At 38.0% G+C, this 15552-nt stretch overlaps 1 pseudogene; it reads left to right on the top strand.

The window, feature by feature from the left end:
• Positions 1 to 1052: 1052 nt before the first annotated feature.
• Positions 1053 to 12432, top strand: LOC136329744 (nuclear pore complex protein Nup54-like; annotated as a pseudogene).
• The last annotated feature ends 3120 nt before the right edge of the window (positions 12433 to 15552 follow it).

The following is a 15552-nucleotide window of genomic DNA, read 5'->3' as shown; positions in this document are numbered from 1 at the left end:
TCAACAAATGCTTAGTGGCCTACTGCTCTGAGAACATCCATGTACTTAGATAATTTTCAAAGGGACTCACCTAATAACAGGCTCAAATCAGGCTTCATTTTGTAAGAATGTTTCCCATATCCTGTATGTTTTTTTCTAGACATCAGAAACATGAAGTAAAAGGTCAATTGGATCCAATTGATTCAGATATATATTTTTTAATGATAAATGAAAGAGTCTTTTAATTTGAGATTTCATAAATAGAAACAAGGAAAGTAGATAAGAATGACTAACCCCTCGCTATGGAATGGACTATACAGAGTTAAGTGAATAGTTAACATGAACACACATAGACACACATCAGAATAAGCAGTTGCAACTGCAGTGTAATGACTAATCCCAATTACCCATTTTTAGGATATTGGTGACTTTAAGCACTAGACGTTGTCTTCTCCAAAGCAGTGTACTTGATTGCTTTATTCCTGGTCCCTTACTTATCTTGGTTGGCATCCATCATTGGTCATTCTGTCTCTCATGATTACCCACACTGTTCCATAAAAAATCTTAAAGAAGAGTTGCACATAGGCAAGAATATAAGAAGACATTCTTAGTTGCTTTGTCCATACTCTTCAAACAAATAGAATCTATATCAACTTTTTTTTTTCCAGTACACACCATTTTGTTCCTATATTGCTATTATACAGACATGCACTGGAAACTCAAGCCCCATTCATTCTGCATGTTACATGTGTGGTGTCTAACCAACTGCTCTGAACTGGCCTGCTACAAAATGTCTTTACTTTAGTAAAAGAGTTTATAGACCATTCTGCATTTAGGCTGCAAAGACCCAAAAAAGAATTCTGTTGTGGGCACTGACTTCAAAAGTTTCTCTCACCTCATTTCCCCCTACATATGATATTTGTAATTCAGTTTCTTCATAGTTATTTTCCTACTGGAACTCTAAAACATACCCCATAACCTCTCCCCAAGCAACCACGGTTACAGGTTTAAAATAGCAATACACTGTGATCAAGTGTCACAGGAGCAGCTTTTTGGTCCCTTGCTCCCACAACATGGCCTTCAACTTTGGGGTTCTCTCGGGAACATCTGCACCTACTGCAGCCCCCAGAAGATTAGTATCCATTTCTTTACGATACGCAATTGTAGAAAGAAACCCAATTCTTTCCTGGAAGGTTTAAGAAATGATAAGAGAGCGCAATTTAATTTATTGTCAGTGTTGAGTTCTAAAGATGGGTTTGGAGGACTTGGGACAACATCTGCAACAGCAGTTTCTGCATTCAGCTTTTCTGCTCCGGCTAACAAAGGCTCCACTGGACTCTTTTGTGGTACTCAGAACAAACATTTTGGATTTGGTGCAGGTTTGGGCACAACTAGAACTAGTGCTGGTTCAGGTACTGGTTTGGGAACTGGACTGGGATTTGGAGGACTTCATACACAGCAGGAGGAGCAGCAACAACACACTATACAACATGTTCTCTGCCGTCAGCCTACGCAAGCTCCTGCCCAGTCCAACCAGCTGATCAACACTGCAAGTGCTCTTTCTGCTCCAGTGCTGTTAGGAGATGAGAGAGATGGTATTTTTGCAAAATGAAACCAACTGCAGGGCCTTTGGGGGAACAGGAAAAGGATATTTCAACAATAACATTCCACCAGTGGAATGCACACAAGAAAATCTCTTTTGCCAAGGGAAGGCAGTAGGTTGTAGAGGTATGCCCAATAATAAGATGAAGATTGGTTAGTGCTTTTAGTTTTCAACAACAACAAAGAAGAAACAGATATTTGAAGGCAGCAACAGCAATTGGTAGAATCATTGCATAAAATTTTGGGAGGAAACCAGACCCTTTCAGTAAATGTAGAGGGTATTAAAACCTTGTTAGATGACCAGACAGAAGTTGTCATTTATGTTACTGAGTGTTCTCCAAATGACATTTCAAAAATAATTCTAGCCTGAACAGGTGGTGGAGCAGTGGATAGAGCATTGGACTGGGACATGGAGGACCCAAGTGCAAAAACCTCAAGGTCGCCAGCTTGAGCGTAGGTTCATTTGGTTTGAGCAAGGCTCACCAGCTTGAGCCCAAGACCCCTGGCTTGAGCAAGAGTTCACTCCATCTGCTGTAGCCCCCAGTCAAGGCACATATAAGGAAGCAATCAATGAACAACTAAGGTGCCACAACGAAGAATTGATGCTTTGCATCTCTCTCCCTTCCTGCCTGTCTGTCCCTATCTTCCCCTCTCTCTGTCTCTGTTACACACACACACACACACACACAAACACACAAAAAGAATAATTCCAGCTACAACACTATATGTGTATTTTGAACAAACTAATATACAATCTCAACTGCAGCAACTTGGTTTAACCCTCTCTATCACTAGAACAGAACTTTCTCCTGCACAGATCAGTTTTTACAGAATTCTCCTGCTGGTATGTTTCTATACTCAAAGTATTGATGATATGAAAGACTTAGAAATTTATGCTTCTTATATTTTGGAAGGTGTTGGATGGTAATTAATGTTAATAAAACCATTGTTAGCCAAAAAACATAGATACATAGATTAGTTTTTTAATTATTTCATGTTTATTCTAGGTATTGCAGACATTTATATATATATATAGTTAATAAAAACCAATAATTAATAAGAGCAAACATTTATTGAGAGTCATCTGTGTTTCAGGAACTGTATTAAGAGCTAATTTAATATATACACCAAACTTAAAGTTCACTCCTTTAGAGTCATCTTGTAAAAGAGTAAATCTACCAATCAACCTGCTTAAAATAATTTCAGAATAAAATGTAACTTTGTTACCATGCTCTACAAAGTCGTCCATAATTTCCCTTTGCCCATCTCCCTAACTTTCTCCTATCCCTTGTTCATACTAGTGTTCTTTCCCTTTAACTTTCACCTGCGTTTGAATCTGACTTTCCATCACTCTGGAAATCTTTTCTCATAAGATTGCCTCCTTTGCATCATTTAGGTTTTTAGCTCGACTGTTATCTCTCTAGAGAGGCTATCTGAGACCACCATGCTATCTAGCTCTAACATATACCTTCTACCCATCACTGCTTTATGTGTAATACAATATAGGATTATTCATATGTGTATTTTGTTTTTTATTTGTTTGTATCATATTTTTAATTTTTATTTAGAAAATTAACTTTAACAGGGTGACATTGATCAATAAGAGTACATAGGTTTCAGGTAAACATTTCTACAGCAGATGAACTGTTTATTATGTTGTATACCCATCACCCAAAGTCAAATCATTCTCCATCACCTCATATTTCTCCCTCTTTACACACTTCTCCCCACCCCCTTTCCACATCCCCCTCCCTCACATCCCCTCCCCCTGGTAACCACATCACTTTTATCTGTTAATGAGTCTGAGTTTTATATCCCACCTATGTGCCTATGTGTAAAATTATATAGTTCTTAGCTTTCTCTGACTTATTTATTTCACTCAGTATAAAGTTCTCGAGGTCCATCCATGTTGTTGTAAATGGCAATATGTCATCATTTCTTATGACTGAGTAGTATTCCATTGTCTATATGTACCACATCTTCTTTATCAAATCCTCTATTGAGGGACACTTTGGTTCTTTCCATGTCTTGGCCACTGTGAACAATGCTGCAATGAACATAGGGGTGCATGTGTCTTTATGTACCAATGTTTTCAAGTTTTTTGAGTAGATACCCAGTAGAGGGATTGCTGGGTCATATGGTAATTCTATTCTTAAATTTTTGAGGAATCACCATAATTTCTTCCATAATGATTGTACTTATTTGCATTCCTGCCAGCAATGAATGAGGGTTCCTTTTTCTCCACATCCTCTCCAACACCTGTTATTACCTGTCTTGTTGATAATGTCAATATAACAGGTATAAGGTGATATCTCATTGTAGTTTTGATTTGCATTTCTCAAATAGCCAGTGAAGATGAGCATCTTTTTCTATACCTGTTGGCCATTTGAATGTCTTCTTGAGAGAAGTGTCTGTTCAGGTCCTCTCCCCATTTTTAATTAGATTATTTGCATGTTTGTCACTGAGCTTTGAGAGATCTTTATATATTTTAGATATTAAACCCTATTGGAGCTGTTGTTTGCAAATATCACCTCCCATTTAGTTGTCTGCTTATTTCTTTTGTTATCAGTTTCTTTTGCTTTGCAGAAGCTTTTCGGTTTTATATAGTTGCATTGATATATTTTTGCCTTTATATCCTTTGCCTTTGGGGTTAAATGCATAAATAATTCTCTAAGACCAAGGTCCCTGAACATAGTACCTATGTTTTCTTCTATGTAATTTATTGTTTCAGATCTTATATTTGATCTTTGATTGATTTTGAATTAATTTTCATGCAAGGGGACAAACTGTAGTTAAGTTTCATTCTTTTGCACGTGGCTTTCCAATTTTCCCAGGACCATCTATTGAAGAGGCTTTCTTGTCTCCGTTTTGTGTTTTTGGCTCCTTAGTCAAAGACAATTTGTCCATATATATGTTGCTTTATTTCTGAGCTCTTGGTTCTATTCCATTGGGCTATATGTTTGTTTTTCTGCCATTACCATGCTGTTTTGGTTATTGTTGCTCTGTAGTCTAAACTGAAGTCAGCTAGTGTGAGACCTCCGCCTTCATTCATTTTCTCAGGATTCCTTTGGTCACTGGGTTTTTTTTATGTTTCCATACAAACCTGGTGATTTTTTTTTCTATTTCTTTAAATAATGACATTGGGATTTTGATGGGGATTGTGTTAAACTTGTATATTGCTTTAGGTAATATGGCCATTTTAACTATGTTGATTCTTCTAATCCGTGAACATAGAATATTTTTCCATTTCGTTGTGTCTTTTTTTAATTTCTTTCAATAACATTTTGTAGTTTCTAGTATATAAGTCCTTCACATCCTTTGGTCAGTTTATTCCTAGGTATTTTATTTTTTTTAGTTGTTGCAGTTGTAAAAAAGAACTGTGTTTATTTTTTTAGTTCATTTTCCGAAGTTACATTGTTAGCATATAGGAAAGCAACAGACTTTTTGTATATTGATTTTGTATCTTCTTACTTTACTGCTTTGGTTTATTATTTCTAATCTTTTTTTGGTGGAGTCTTTGGGGTTTTCTATATACAGAATCATGTCATCTGCAAACAGTGATGCCTTTACTTCTTTTTTCCTGATATAGATGCCTTTTATTTTTTGTTCTTGCCAAATTACTCTGGCTAAAACTTCCAGAACTATGTTGAATGGAGTGGAGAGAGTGGGCAGCCTTGTCTTATTCTTGATTTTAGAGGAAAAGCCTTCACTTTTTCATCTTTTAGTATGATATTAGCTGATGATTTGTCATATATGGCCTTTATTATGTTCAGGTATTATCCTTCTCTTATTACTTTACTGAATATTTTAAACATAAAGGAATGCTGTATCTTATTGAATGTCTTTTCTGCGCCTTTTGATAGGATCTTATGGTTTTTTCTTTGTTTTCTTGATGTGGTATATTACATTGATTTTTTCTATATGTTGAAGCATCCTTGTGCTCCTTGTATTTTTTTTAATGTGTTGTTGTATTTGATTTGCTAGTATTTTGTTTAGGGTTTTTGCATCTGTATTCATAGAGATATTGGTCTGAAGTTTTCTTTTTTGTGTTGTTTTTGGCAGGTTTTGGTATGAAGGTTATGTTGGCCTCATAAAATTTGTTGGGGAATATTGCTTCTTCTACTTTTGGAAGACTTTGAGAAGAATAGGTACCAAATCTTCTTTAAATATTTGGTAGAAATCACTAGTGTAGCCATCCAGTCCTGGAATTCTGTGGAAATTTTTGATAGTTGTTTCTATTTCCTCCCTGCTTATAGGTCTAATTAGGTTTTCCACTTCTTTGTGACTCAGTCTAGGAAGATTGCCTAGTTCTACGAATTTATCCATTTCCTCTAAGTTGTTGAATTTGGTGGCATATCATCTTTCGTAATATTCTACTATGATCCTTTGTGTATCTATAATATCTGCGGTAATTTCTCCACTTTCATTTTGGATTTTGTTTATATGAGTCCTTCCTCGTTTTTTCTTAGTGAATCTAGCAGTCGTTTGTTGATTTTATTAATTTTTTCAAAGAACCAGCCCTTTGTTGTATTTATTTATTCTATAGATCTTTTGTTCTCTATTTCATTTAGGTCTGCTCTAATTTTTACTATTTTCTTTCTTCTACTAACTTTGGGTTGCCTTTGTTCTTCTTTCTCTAGTTACTTAAGGTGTAATGTTAGGTTGTTTACTTACGATCTCTTGTTTATTGTTATAAGCCTGTAATGATATAAACTTCCCTCTTATTACTGCTTCTGCCGCATGTGAGAAATTTTGATATGTCGTTTGTCATTTTCATTTGTCTGTATATAGCTTTTGATCTTTGCTTTTATTTCTTCTTTGACCCAGTCATTTTTAGAAGTATGTTGTTTAATTTCCACATTTTTGTGGGTTTCTTTCTTTCCTCTTTTGCAGTTGAATTTTAATTTCTAAGCCTTATAATCAGAAAATATGCTTGGTATAATTTTAATCTTCCAGAATTTGTTGATGTTAGTTTTGTGGCCTAACATATTGTCTATCCATGAGAATGTTCCATACACACCAGAGAAAAATGTATAATCTGAAGTTTTGGGATAAAATATTCTATAAATGTCTAATATATACATTTGATCTAAAGTATCATTTAAGGCCAATATTTCTTTATTTCTTTATTGATTTTCTGTTTGGATGATTTATCTAAAACCATCAATAGTGTGTTGATATTTCCAAGAACGATTGTATTTTTGTCTGCCTCTATTTTTAGATCAGTCTGTAGATGTCTTATATATGTTGGTGCTCTCTGGTTTGATATATATATAAAGTGTTATGTCTTCTTGCCTGACCAGGCAGTGGCACAGTGGATAGTGTGTTGGACTGGGACACAGAGGACCCAGGTTTGAGACCCCAAGGTTTCCAGCTTGACAGCGGGCTCATCTTGTTTGAGCAAGGCTCACCAGCTTGAGCCCAAAGTCAATGGCTCAAGCAAGGGGTCACTCAGTCTGCTCTAGCCCCACCAGGGTCAAGGCACATATGAGAAAGCAATCCATAAACAACTAAGGTGCTGCAACAAAGAATTGATGCTTCTCATCTCTCTCCCTTCCTGTTTGTCTGTCCCTATCTGTCCCTCTCTTTGACTCTCTCTGCCTCTGTTACACACACACACACACACACAAAAGAAGTAAGTGTTATGTCTTCTTGATACAATATCCCCTTTATCATTATGAAATATCCATCTGTGTCTCTGGTTACCTTTGTTGTCTTTTTCTTTTTCAATTCAGTGAGTGGGGGGAAGGCAGAGATAGACTCCCACTTGCACCCTGAGTGGGATCCTCCTGGCAAACCCACGAGGGAGAAATGCTCTGCCCACCTGGGGCATTGCTCTATTGCTCAGCAACTAATCTCTTCTTAGTGCTTGAGGCTGAGGCCATGAAGCCATCTTCAGTGCCTAGGGCCAACTTGCTGTAATTGAGCCATGGCTGCAGGAGGTAAAGAGAAAGAGAGGAAGACACAGAAATGAGAGGGGGAGGGGTAGAGAAGTACTTCTGTGTGCCCTGACCAGAAATTGAACCTGGGACATCCATATTCCAGGCCAACACTCTACCACTGAACTGACTGGCCAGAGCCACTTTTGTTGTATTGAAGTCTGCATTCTCAGATATGAGTATGGCTACACCTGCTTTTCTTTGGATGTTATTTTCTTGGAGAATCATTTTCCAACCTTTTACTTTATTTTTTTAATTTAATTAATTGTGTTTACATAGATTCTAGAGTCACCCCAAATGCATCCCCCTCCCCCATATCTCCCTCAACATCTCCCTTGCTCCCCTCTCTCTACAGCGCCCTCCCCCCTTCCCTTCAGGTTTATCCCATCCTATCATCCCCTTTCCCTCTGTCCTCTTTTCCTCTGGTCCCTTTGATCCCTCCTCTGTCTCAATTCCATTCCTCAGTTCTCATTATTCCTTGGATTCCTCAAATGAGTGAGGTCCTATGATATTTTTCTTTCTCTGTCTGGCTTATTTCACTCAACATAATAGTTTCCAGGTCCCTCCATATTGTTGCAAAAGGTAATATTTCCTTCTTTTTCATAGCCCCATAGTATTCCATTGTGTATAGGTATCACAGCTTTTTAATCCACTCATCCACTGATGGACACTTGGGCTGTTTCCATATCTTTGCTATTGTGAACAATGCTGCCATAAACATGAGGGTGCATTTCTTTTTTTCAGTTGGTGATATGGTGTCTTTGGGTTATATTCCTATAAGTGGGATGGCTGGGTCAAAGAGCAGTTCCATTTCTAATTTTTCTTTGCAGCTTTGATGTGTCTTTTTTTAAAAAATATATTTAGAGAATGAGAGGATGAGAGAGAGAGGAAAAGGAGGAGAGAAGGGGGGGAGGAGCAGGAAGCATTAACTCCTATATGTGCCTTGTCCAGGCAAGCCCAGGGTTTCAAAATGGCGACATAGGTATTCCAGAGCGAAGCTTTCTCCACCTTGCCACCACAGGCCAGGCTAGGTGTGTCTCTTGAAAGTAGCATATGGTTGGGTTTTACTTTTTGATCCAATCTGCAACTCTGTGCCTCTTTATTGGTGAGTTCAGTTCATTTACATTTAGGATAATTATTACACTTGAGGATGTCCTAGAGCCATTTTATATTTGTTTTCTGGTAGCTCTGTGTCTTGTTTCTTGGTTCTTCTCTTTTGTGTTTCAGTTGTGTTTGTTTGGTGGTATTCCATAATTCTTTCTCCTGTTTTGTTTTTTCAGCTGTGTGTTTCAGTAATGGATTTTTTATGAGTGGTTACCATTAGATTGTTAAGAGAAAAGTTGTCATATGTAGAAGAGTTCTTTCTCTTATGAGTGCTTCTGCACTCCATCCTTCTTTGCTACTGCAGATCTTTATCCTCTCCTCTTTTATGTTATTGTTGTCACAGGTCATCTTTTCTTTTATTGTAACCTTTTACTTGTAGATTTGATTTGTTCTTTGAATCTGGTCAAACAACCCCCTTGAGTATATCCTGTAGTTGGGGGTTTCTGGTGATAAATTTCCTCAGCTTCTATATGTCTAGAAAAACATTTATTTCTCCTTCATATTAGAAAGATAACCTTGATGGATATACATAGTATTCTTGACTGGCAATTCCTCTCTTTCAGTACTTTGAATGTTTGGGTCCACTCTCTTCTGATTTGTAGATTTTTCTGCTGAAAAGTCTGATGATAACCTAAAGGGCTTTTCTTTATATGCTATGCCCTTCTTTTCCCTAGCTGCCTTAAGGATTCTTTCTCTGTCATTGATTTTTGACAATTTTATTATTATGAGCCTTGGAGTAGGTCGGTTTGGGTTTTGGTAACTTGGCATTCTGTTTGCTTCTCTGATTTGAGGTTCTATCTCTTTCTATAGGGTTGGGAAATTCTCATTAATTATTTGTTTGAATAGGCTCTCCATTCCGTTCTCCTTCTCTTCTTCTCCTGATATACCCATTATTCTTATATTGCTCTTTCTGATGGAGTCAGACAATACTTATAGAGCTCTCTCAGTTTTTTTTAATTTGTGAGTCTCTCTTCTCTTCTCTCTGTAGCATCTCTAGCTGCCTGTCTTCAATGTCACTGATTCTTTCCTCTATCTGGCTTGTTATATTAGCTAAACATGCTATCCCATTTTTCAATTTATGTATTGAGTTCTTCATCTCTGTTTTTAAAGTTTCAATCTCATTGGTGAGTTATTTATTTTGTTTATTAATCGATTTTCTGAGCTCATTAAGCTGCCTATTGGTATATTCTTACATCTTGTTATTTTCAGAACTTCAATTTTGAATTCTTTATTTAACACCAAAGTTTCCATGTGATTGAGATCTTTTTCTGGAGATTTTTTTTATTTTCTTTCAGAACTATGTCTCTGTCTTGTGTAGCCATGGTATTCTATTCCTTCCTCCTTGATGGCATTTGAAAGTGGTATTGTTAAGAATCCTAACAAAAATAAAGTAAAAAAATAATAAATTAAAATAAAAAGTACAAAATAAAATATAAAAATTTTTAAAAATTATGACAAGAAAGAAAACCACAGAAAAAGAGTTTAAAGGCAAACAAGAAAATCAAACAAAAAACACCCACAAAAAAGAATAAAAATATAAAAAAATTAAATTCAAAAGAGAAAATGAGAAAAAAAAAGAATAAGAAGAAAAAAAGAGAAAAAGTACTTTTCAGTTTGAGAGGTTTCTTCCAGTAGGTGTCATTGTATTACAACTTTTAGCTCTGTGAAATTCCTGGGCTGCCCTCTGCGGAAATGTTGCTGTGAAAATGATATACATGGGGCCACAGTTACTCTGAGTTTCCCTCTCTTACCCCTCAGGCAAAATCCAGAGAACCAGAGCTTCCCTCCTCCCATAGTCCAGCAGAGAAAATAAACCCAGTCACTCCAGGTTTGTCTTCTCTCCTTTCCAAAGCCCACCGTGAATGCATTTTATCTTACTACCCCCTTTTCATCCCATCCCACCTTTAGTTCATTCTGTGTGTGGATCTTTCAGGGATACCTCCTAGCCCAGCTGGGGTTCCTTTGCTGTGTTATAGTTGTTTAGTTTGTTGAAATTTCAAGGAGAGAAATCAGGAATATTACTCATGCTGCCATTACTCTTATGTCATTCTGAGTGTATCTTTTGTATTCACTGACTGACTTGCTTCTCTCTGTCCCTTCCCATTCAAAGATTAAGCCCAATAAAGGGAGGATTTGTATCTGTCCTCTGTACCCAGAACAGTAAATATTGTTTTTATTAAACAAACACGAAGTGATGACAGTAAAATTGGTTTTCTTCTAATCATGTCTGTACTAAGTAAGTTCACCATAGTTACACAGATGATGAGTTTGATTTTGAGCAAGTCGTTAAGCCTCAATTTGAACTCAAGATTTCTCAAGTCCAAATCCTGTGCTTTTAACATCTATGCTCTCCTGTATGAAGTTTTAATACTTCTATCCTGTATATAAGCTGAACATTGATACCCCACTCTCCTTTCTGTAATGAATACATTGGTATAAAAGGAAGCTATTTTACTGCCATATCTTATTATGGGTCTGAAGAGAAGAGGATCCAAGTACTCTGGATGGTAATAAAACTTTGCTTTTATTCAGGGGAATCTGCCAGGAAGGCAGGAGAAGAGGGAAGAAAGCAGACTCAGATATTCTGAGCCCTTGCCATTTGTGGAGCATGTTGTATTATAATGATTAACACTAAGCTGTTTGTGACAAACACCACTGTATAGACCAGTGGTAGTCAACCTGGTCCCTACTGCCCACTAGTAGGCATTCCAGTTTTCATGGTGGGCAGTAGCAGAGCAACCAAAGTATAAATAAAAAGATAGATTTAACTATAGTAAGTTGTTTTATAAAGATTTATTCTGCCAAACTTAGCAAAAATCCGACATAAAGCACTTGGTAAGTAATTATTATTATATGCTTTAACTTGCTGTAACTCTGCTTTATAAATTTTATAAAGTAAAATTACTTCCCTACTTTATAAATCACCATTACTGTGGAACCAGTGGGCGGTTAGAAAATTTTACTACTAACAGAGATACAAAAGTGGACAGTAGGTATAAAAAGGTTGACTACCCCTGGTATAGAGGAAGAAATGCTGATTTGGAGAGTTAAGAAATACACGCAACTTGTAATAGTAGAATATGAATGTTGTTCTATATAAATCCAAAGTCCATAAATTTTCTATTGCATTACTGTCTTAATGAGTGGTAGCAGTATTCTTAAAAGTAAAATGTGAAGACTTTTACTGTTAACACCACCTACATTTCTTCTTTTTCACTGACATTTTAATAGTCCTAGAATATAATACGATATTTCTTTATCAAAACCCTGACTTCCCTCTTGTTTAGTAAAAACAGAAAGTTATGCCAAATTAAATAAAGCCACATTACTTAAACAGGCTCACCAGAAACAAGCCAAAAGGCTGGACAATGCTCAGCAGTAGATGCAATTTTGAATCTCCAAGGCAACTGAGGAATTTATTTTTCCCCGAGGCGATATAAAACATGAGCTGTCTTCTCTTATAAAATGAATCAAGCCAGATCTATGTGGCAATTTTACCTAGAACACAACAGCTGGTCCCAAATCAGTCAAGTACCTTTTTAACTAAAGCCCAGATTTGAAGCTCCTCCTATTTTTACAGAATGTGGATCAAGAAACAATACGTGTGTCACGTGACCAGCCAAGAACAGTCAAAACTTGAAAATGACATGGAGGAAAATTCTAATTGAGGAAATACTTATATTTTTTTTCTGGTTTCTCAGGATCTTCCATGAAGTTTTCCCTGAATTTAGAGATAACTGAGCACAATTTGGCCTTCACAATGCCCAAGCTCCCCACAGAACCAGAGCTGTGGACAGTGGCAAGGTGAAAGTTATTTCAATAACTTTCCTTAGAATTGTTATCATTGGAAACAGGGTTGTATGAGAGGAATCGGCTTGCATTTGACAGCATCTCTCCCTGTCAGCAACTTCTCTTTTCCTGATGGAGCATCTGTTCGATCCTCCTTATGGGAGCAAGTCTCTTACTTCATCCACAAGGTCTATCTTTTGGCAACCTGCTCACCCTGGACTTAAACACTTTTGAAACTGTTTCCCTTCCTCCTCATATTTCCAAATGAAACAACTTCCCTGCAAGTGCTCTGCTGGCAGCTTTTCTCTCTTACTTTAGGAGACACATTTAGACACTCTGTTCCAGCCAGAAGGTCACCCGTGACAATAAACAGCAAACAAAACTCACATATGAAGGCACAGAGGAGTGATGAAACATGACGTTGTTGGCTGCCTCCTGCCAGAGCCGGCTGTTCCCTCCATACAATCCACAGCCACGCTGATAGCTAACAGAGAACTCTCCCGAGCACTCTGCCTAAAGCCAAGCTCAGGGTTGTCTGGTGCCACAGAGCAGCCAGCCCATCCATTAAAGCAGGATCGTTGCAGAAACAAAAAGATACCATATGCTCTCTGCTCCTTTCAATACAAGATTCTCCTTTCTGAGGTTCCTAATCAAACAAATTCTACAGTTGAGTTCTTAACAATCTTGCCTGATAGAAAAATTCATGGGTTTGGTGTCTGGAAAAGTGATAGGGCTCTGCTTGTGCCTCTATGAAATCTAGTCTTGATTCTTCTTATCAAGCATGGCTTCATTTTGATCATGACTTAAAAGAAAACCCCATGGTACTTAACCCCTTCATTACCATCCATTCCTGGTTATAAACTGAAAACTGTCCTCTGGGAGGCCAGACTCAGCTCCTGACTTCTGAACAACCTGAAAAGCACCTGGATCCCTTCTTCATGAACAAACGCCCATCTGACTCTATCACGCCCATCCCTCTGTTCCCCTCTCCTCCCTTGGCTTTGGAAAAAGGTGTCGGCCCTTGATTCATTCTCTCAAACATTTGCCCTACTCGGCGGAAGGCCATGGGCAGTTTGACCCTGAAAATGGCACAGCTCATCTCCAAACAAATTATGCTCTCTGTCTTCTTCTATAGTTTTTCTAAATTTAAAGTCTAAAGTATGTTGCTAGACCAGATTACCCAGATGTTGGATACTATGCAGTTGTTAAAAATTGTTTTCAGTCAACAGTGTGCGTGCTAGTGTAGAAACATGCCTGAGATAAATGAAGTTCAAAAAATAAAAGGAAGTTGAGAAAAAGGAAGTGGCTTATATTGTATTTTTATCTAATTTGTATTCAAAATATACACTTTTAATTATGAAATTGTGATGTTAATAAAAAAAATTAAAAACCACACTTCTTGGATGGTCATGGATGGCAGGGAAAATTTTACTTTTATTTTGCATAATTTTGTTTTTCTTGAATTTGTGTCATACACATGCATTTTAAAAAAAGAATTAGCAATAATAATAATAAATTGATGGGGAACTAGTCAGATGTCATTGTGGCGATGCTTATAGACTAAAGGAATTTTAGCTTTGTTTTTTCCTCGGCTAGTAGTTACATATTCTCTCAAAGTAGGCCCTTGTTGGTAAATGCCATCCCATGTGTGACCTTGATCTGCTGTGCACTTCGATCAACCACAGTGTTTCATTTCCCCTTCGGATTCTGTGATATAGCATTCATCGGCACCAAAGGTGCTGCCACACCACCTTTTCTCTGGCTGATTAGTCCAATTCCCTCTCCCTCTGCGCCATGAATGCGGACCATGCAAGTCAGTCTCTATCAACATCCTACTCTTGATCCAGGACCCCGTTTAGAAGGAGAACAAGCAGGGACCTTTTCTTCTTCTTGCCTTTCCTACTGTGTTATAAAGATCACACAGGCTGGTGAGACGGACCATTTAAAACCAGGCACCTCGTCTCTGCCATCAGGGAGAGGCAGCATCATGAGTGCAGGAGCTGTGGAGAGGAGTAAGCAAACAACAGGGTATCCAGAGCCACTGCTGATCGTGGACAGTGTGGGCGGTGAGTGAACTGAGAAGGGTGAGTTGTGCCAGAAAGTCAGGACCCAGGAAGACTGAAGTAGAGACTGAGCTCTGGCACAAGGTGCAGGGGCAAAATATAAAATAGGGCTCTGGCCCAGAAAATGTACCATTTCAGTTTATTATTATTATTATTTTAAAAAAAAGATATGGGTGAGGGCTCAGTTATCAGAAGAAGAGCACAAGCTCAAAGAAGCACAAATAAGCCTGACAGGTGCTGGTGCAGTGGGTAGAGCATCAGCCTGGGACACTGAGGTCCCAGGTTCGAAATCCTGAGTTCATCAGCTTAAGTGCAGGCTCACCAGCTTGAACATGGCATTGCCGGCTTGAGTGTGGGATCATAGACATGATCTCATGGTCTCTGGTTTGAGCCCAAAGGTTTCTGGCTTGAAGCCAAAGGTCTCTGGCTTAAGTAAGGGGTCACAAGATTGGCTGGAGCCCCCTCCCCCCGTCGAGGCACTTATGAGGAGCAATGAATAAACTAAAGTGCTCCAACTACAAGTTAATGCTTCTCATCGCTCACCCTTCTTCCTCTCTCACGTGCATGCTTAAAAAATGTATAAATAATAGAGCTGATTCATGCTAAGTTGCCTCATTGGCCAGACTCAGTCCCCTTTAAGTCCTTCCAACAGAGGAAAGATGGGTCCCTCCGCCTGAAGTGAGACATTCTATAGGTCAAGTGGGCCAAATTGAAAGGCAGGTTAGTCAATACCTCATAGCAACCAAGTAGAGGAAGCAGGCCTATTCAGGGTCATTTTCACACAGTGGGATCAAGGTGAGCCTGCTGCTGATATTAATTAAAAAGTTAGCAAAAGATAAACTCTATTCATTTCACCTGTCTTCTGCACATTCACTGGACATTGGGAACAGAAATCCAATGCATGTACTGAAAGGTTTAAGCTATGAAGCAAAACAAACAACCCGATACAACCAACTGAACCAATAAGTAAAAACACCAGGATGACAGTTTGTAATCTTTGATGGGAAAAGTGATGACATGTGTGGAGCCCACCATGAGGCCCATCCACAGCATTTAACTCTGGTTGCAATTTTCTC

The sequence above is a fragment of the Saccopteryx bilineata genome, chromosome 3, assembly GCF_036850765.1.
Source record: "Saccopteryx bilineata isolate mSacBil1 chromosome 3, mSacBil1_pri_phased_curated, whole genome shotgun sequence".
In the NCBI taxonomy this organism is placed as follows: Eukaryota; Metazoa; Chordata; class Mammalia; order Chiroptera; family Emballonuridae; genus Saccopteryx; species Saccopteryx bilineata.
This window is presented reverse-complemented; position numbering and strand designations above follow the sequence as displayed.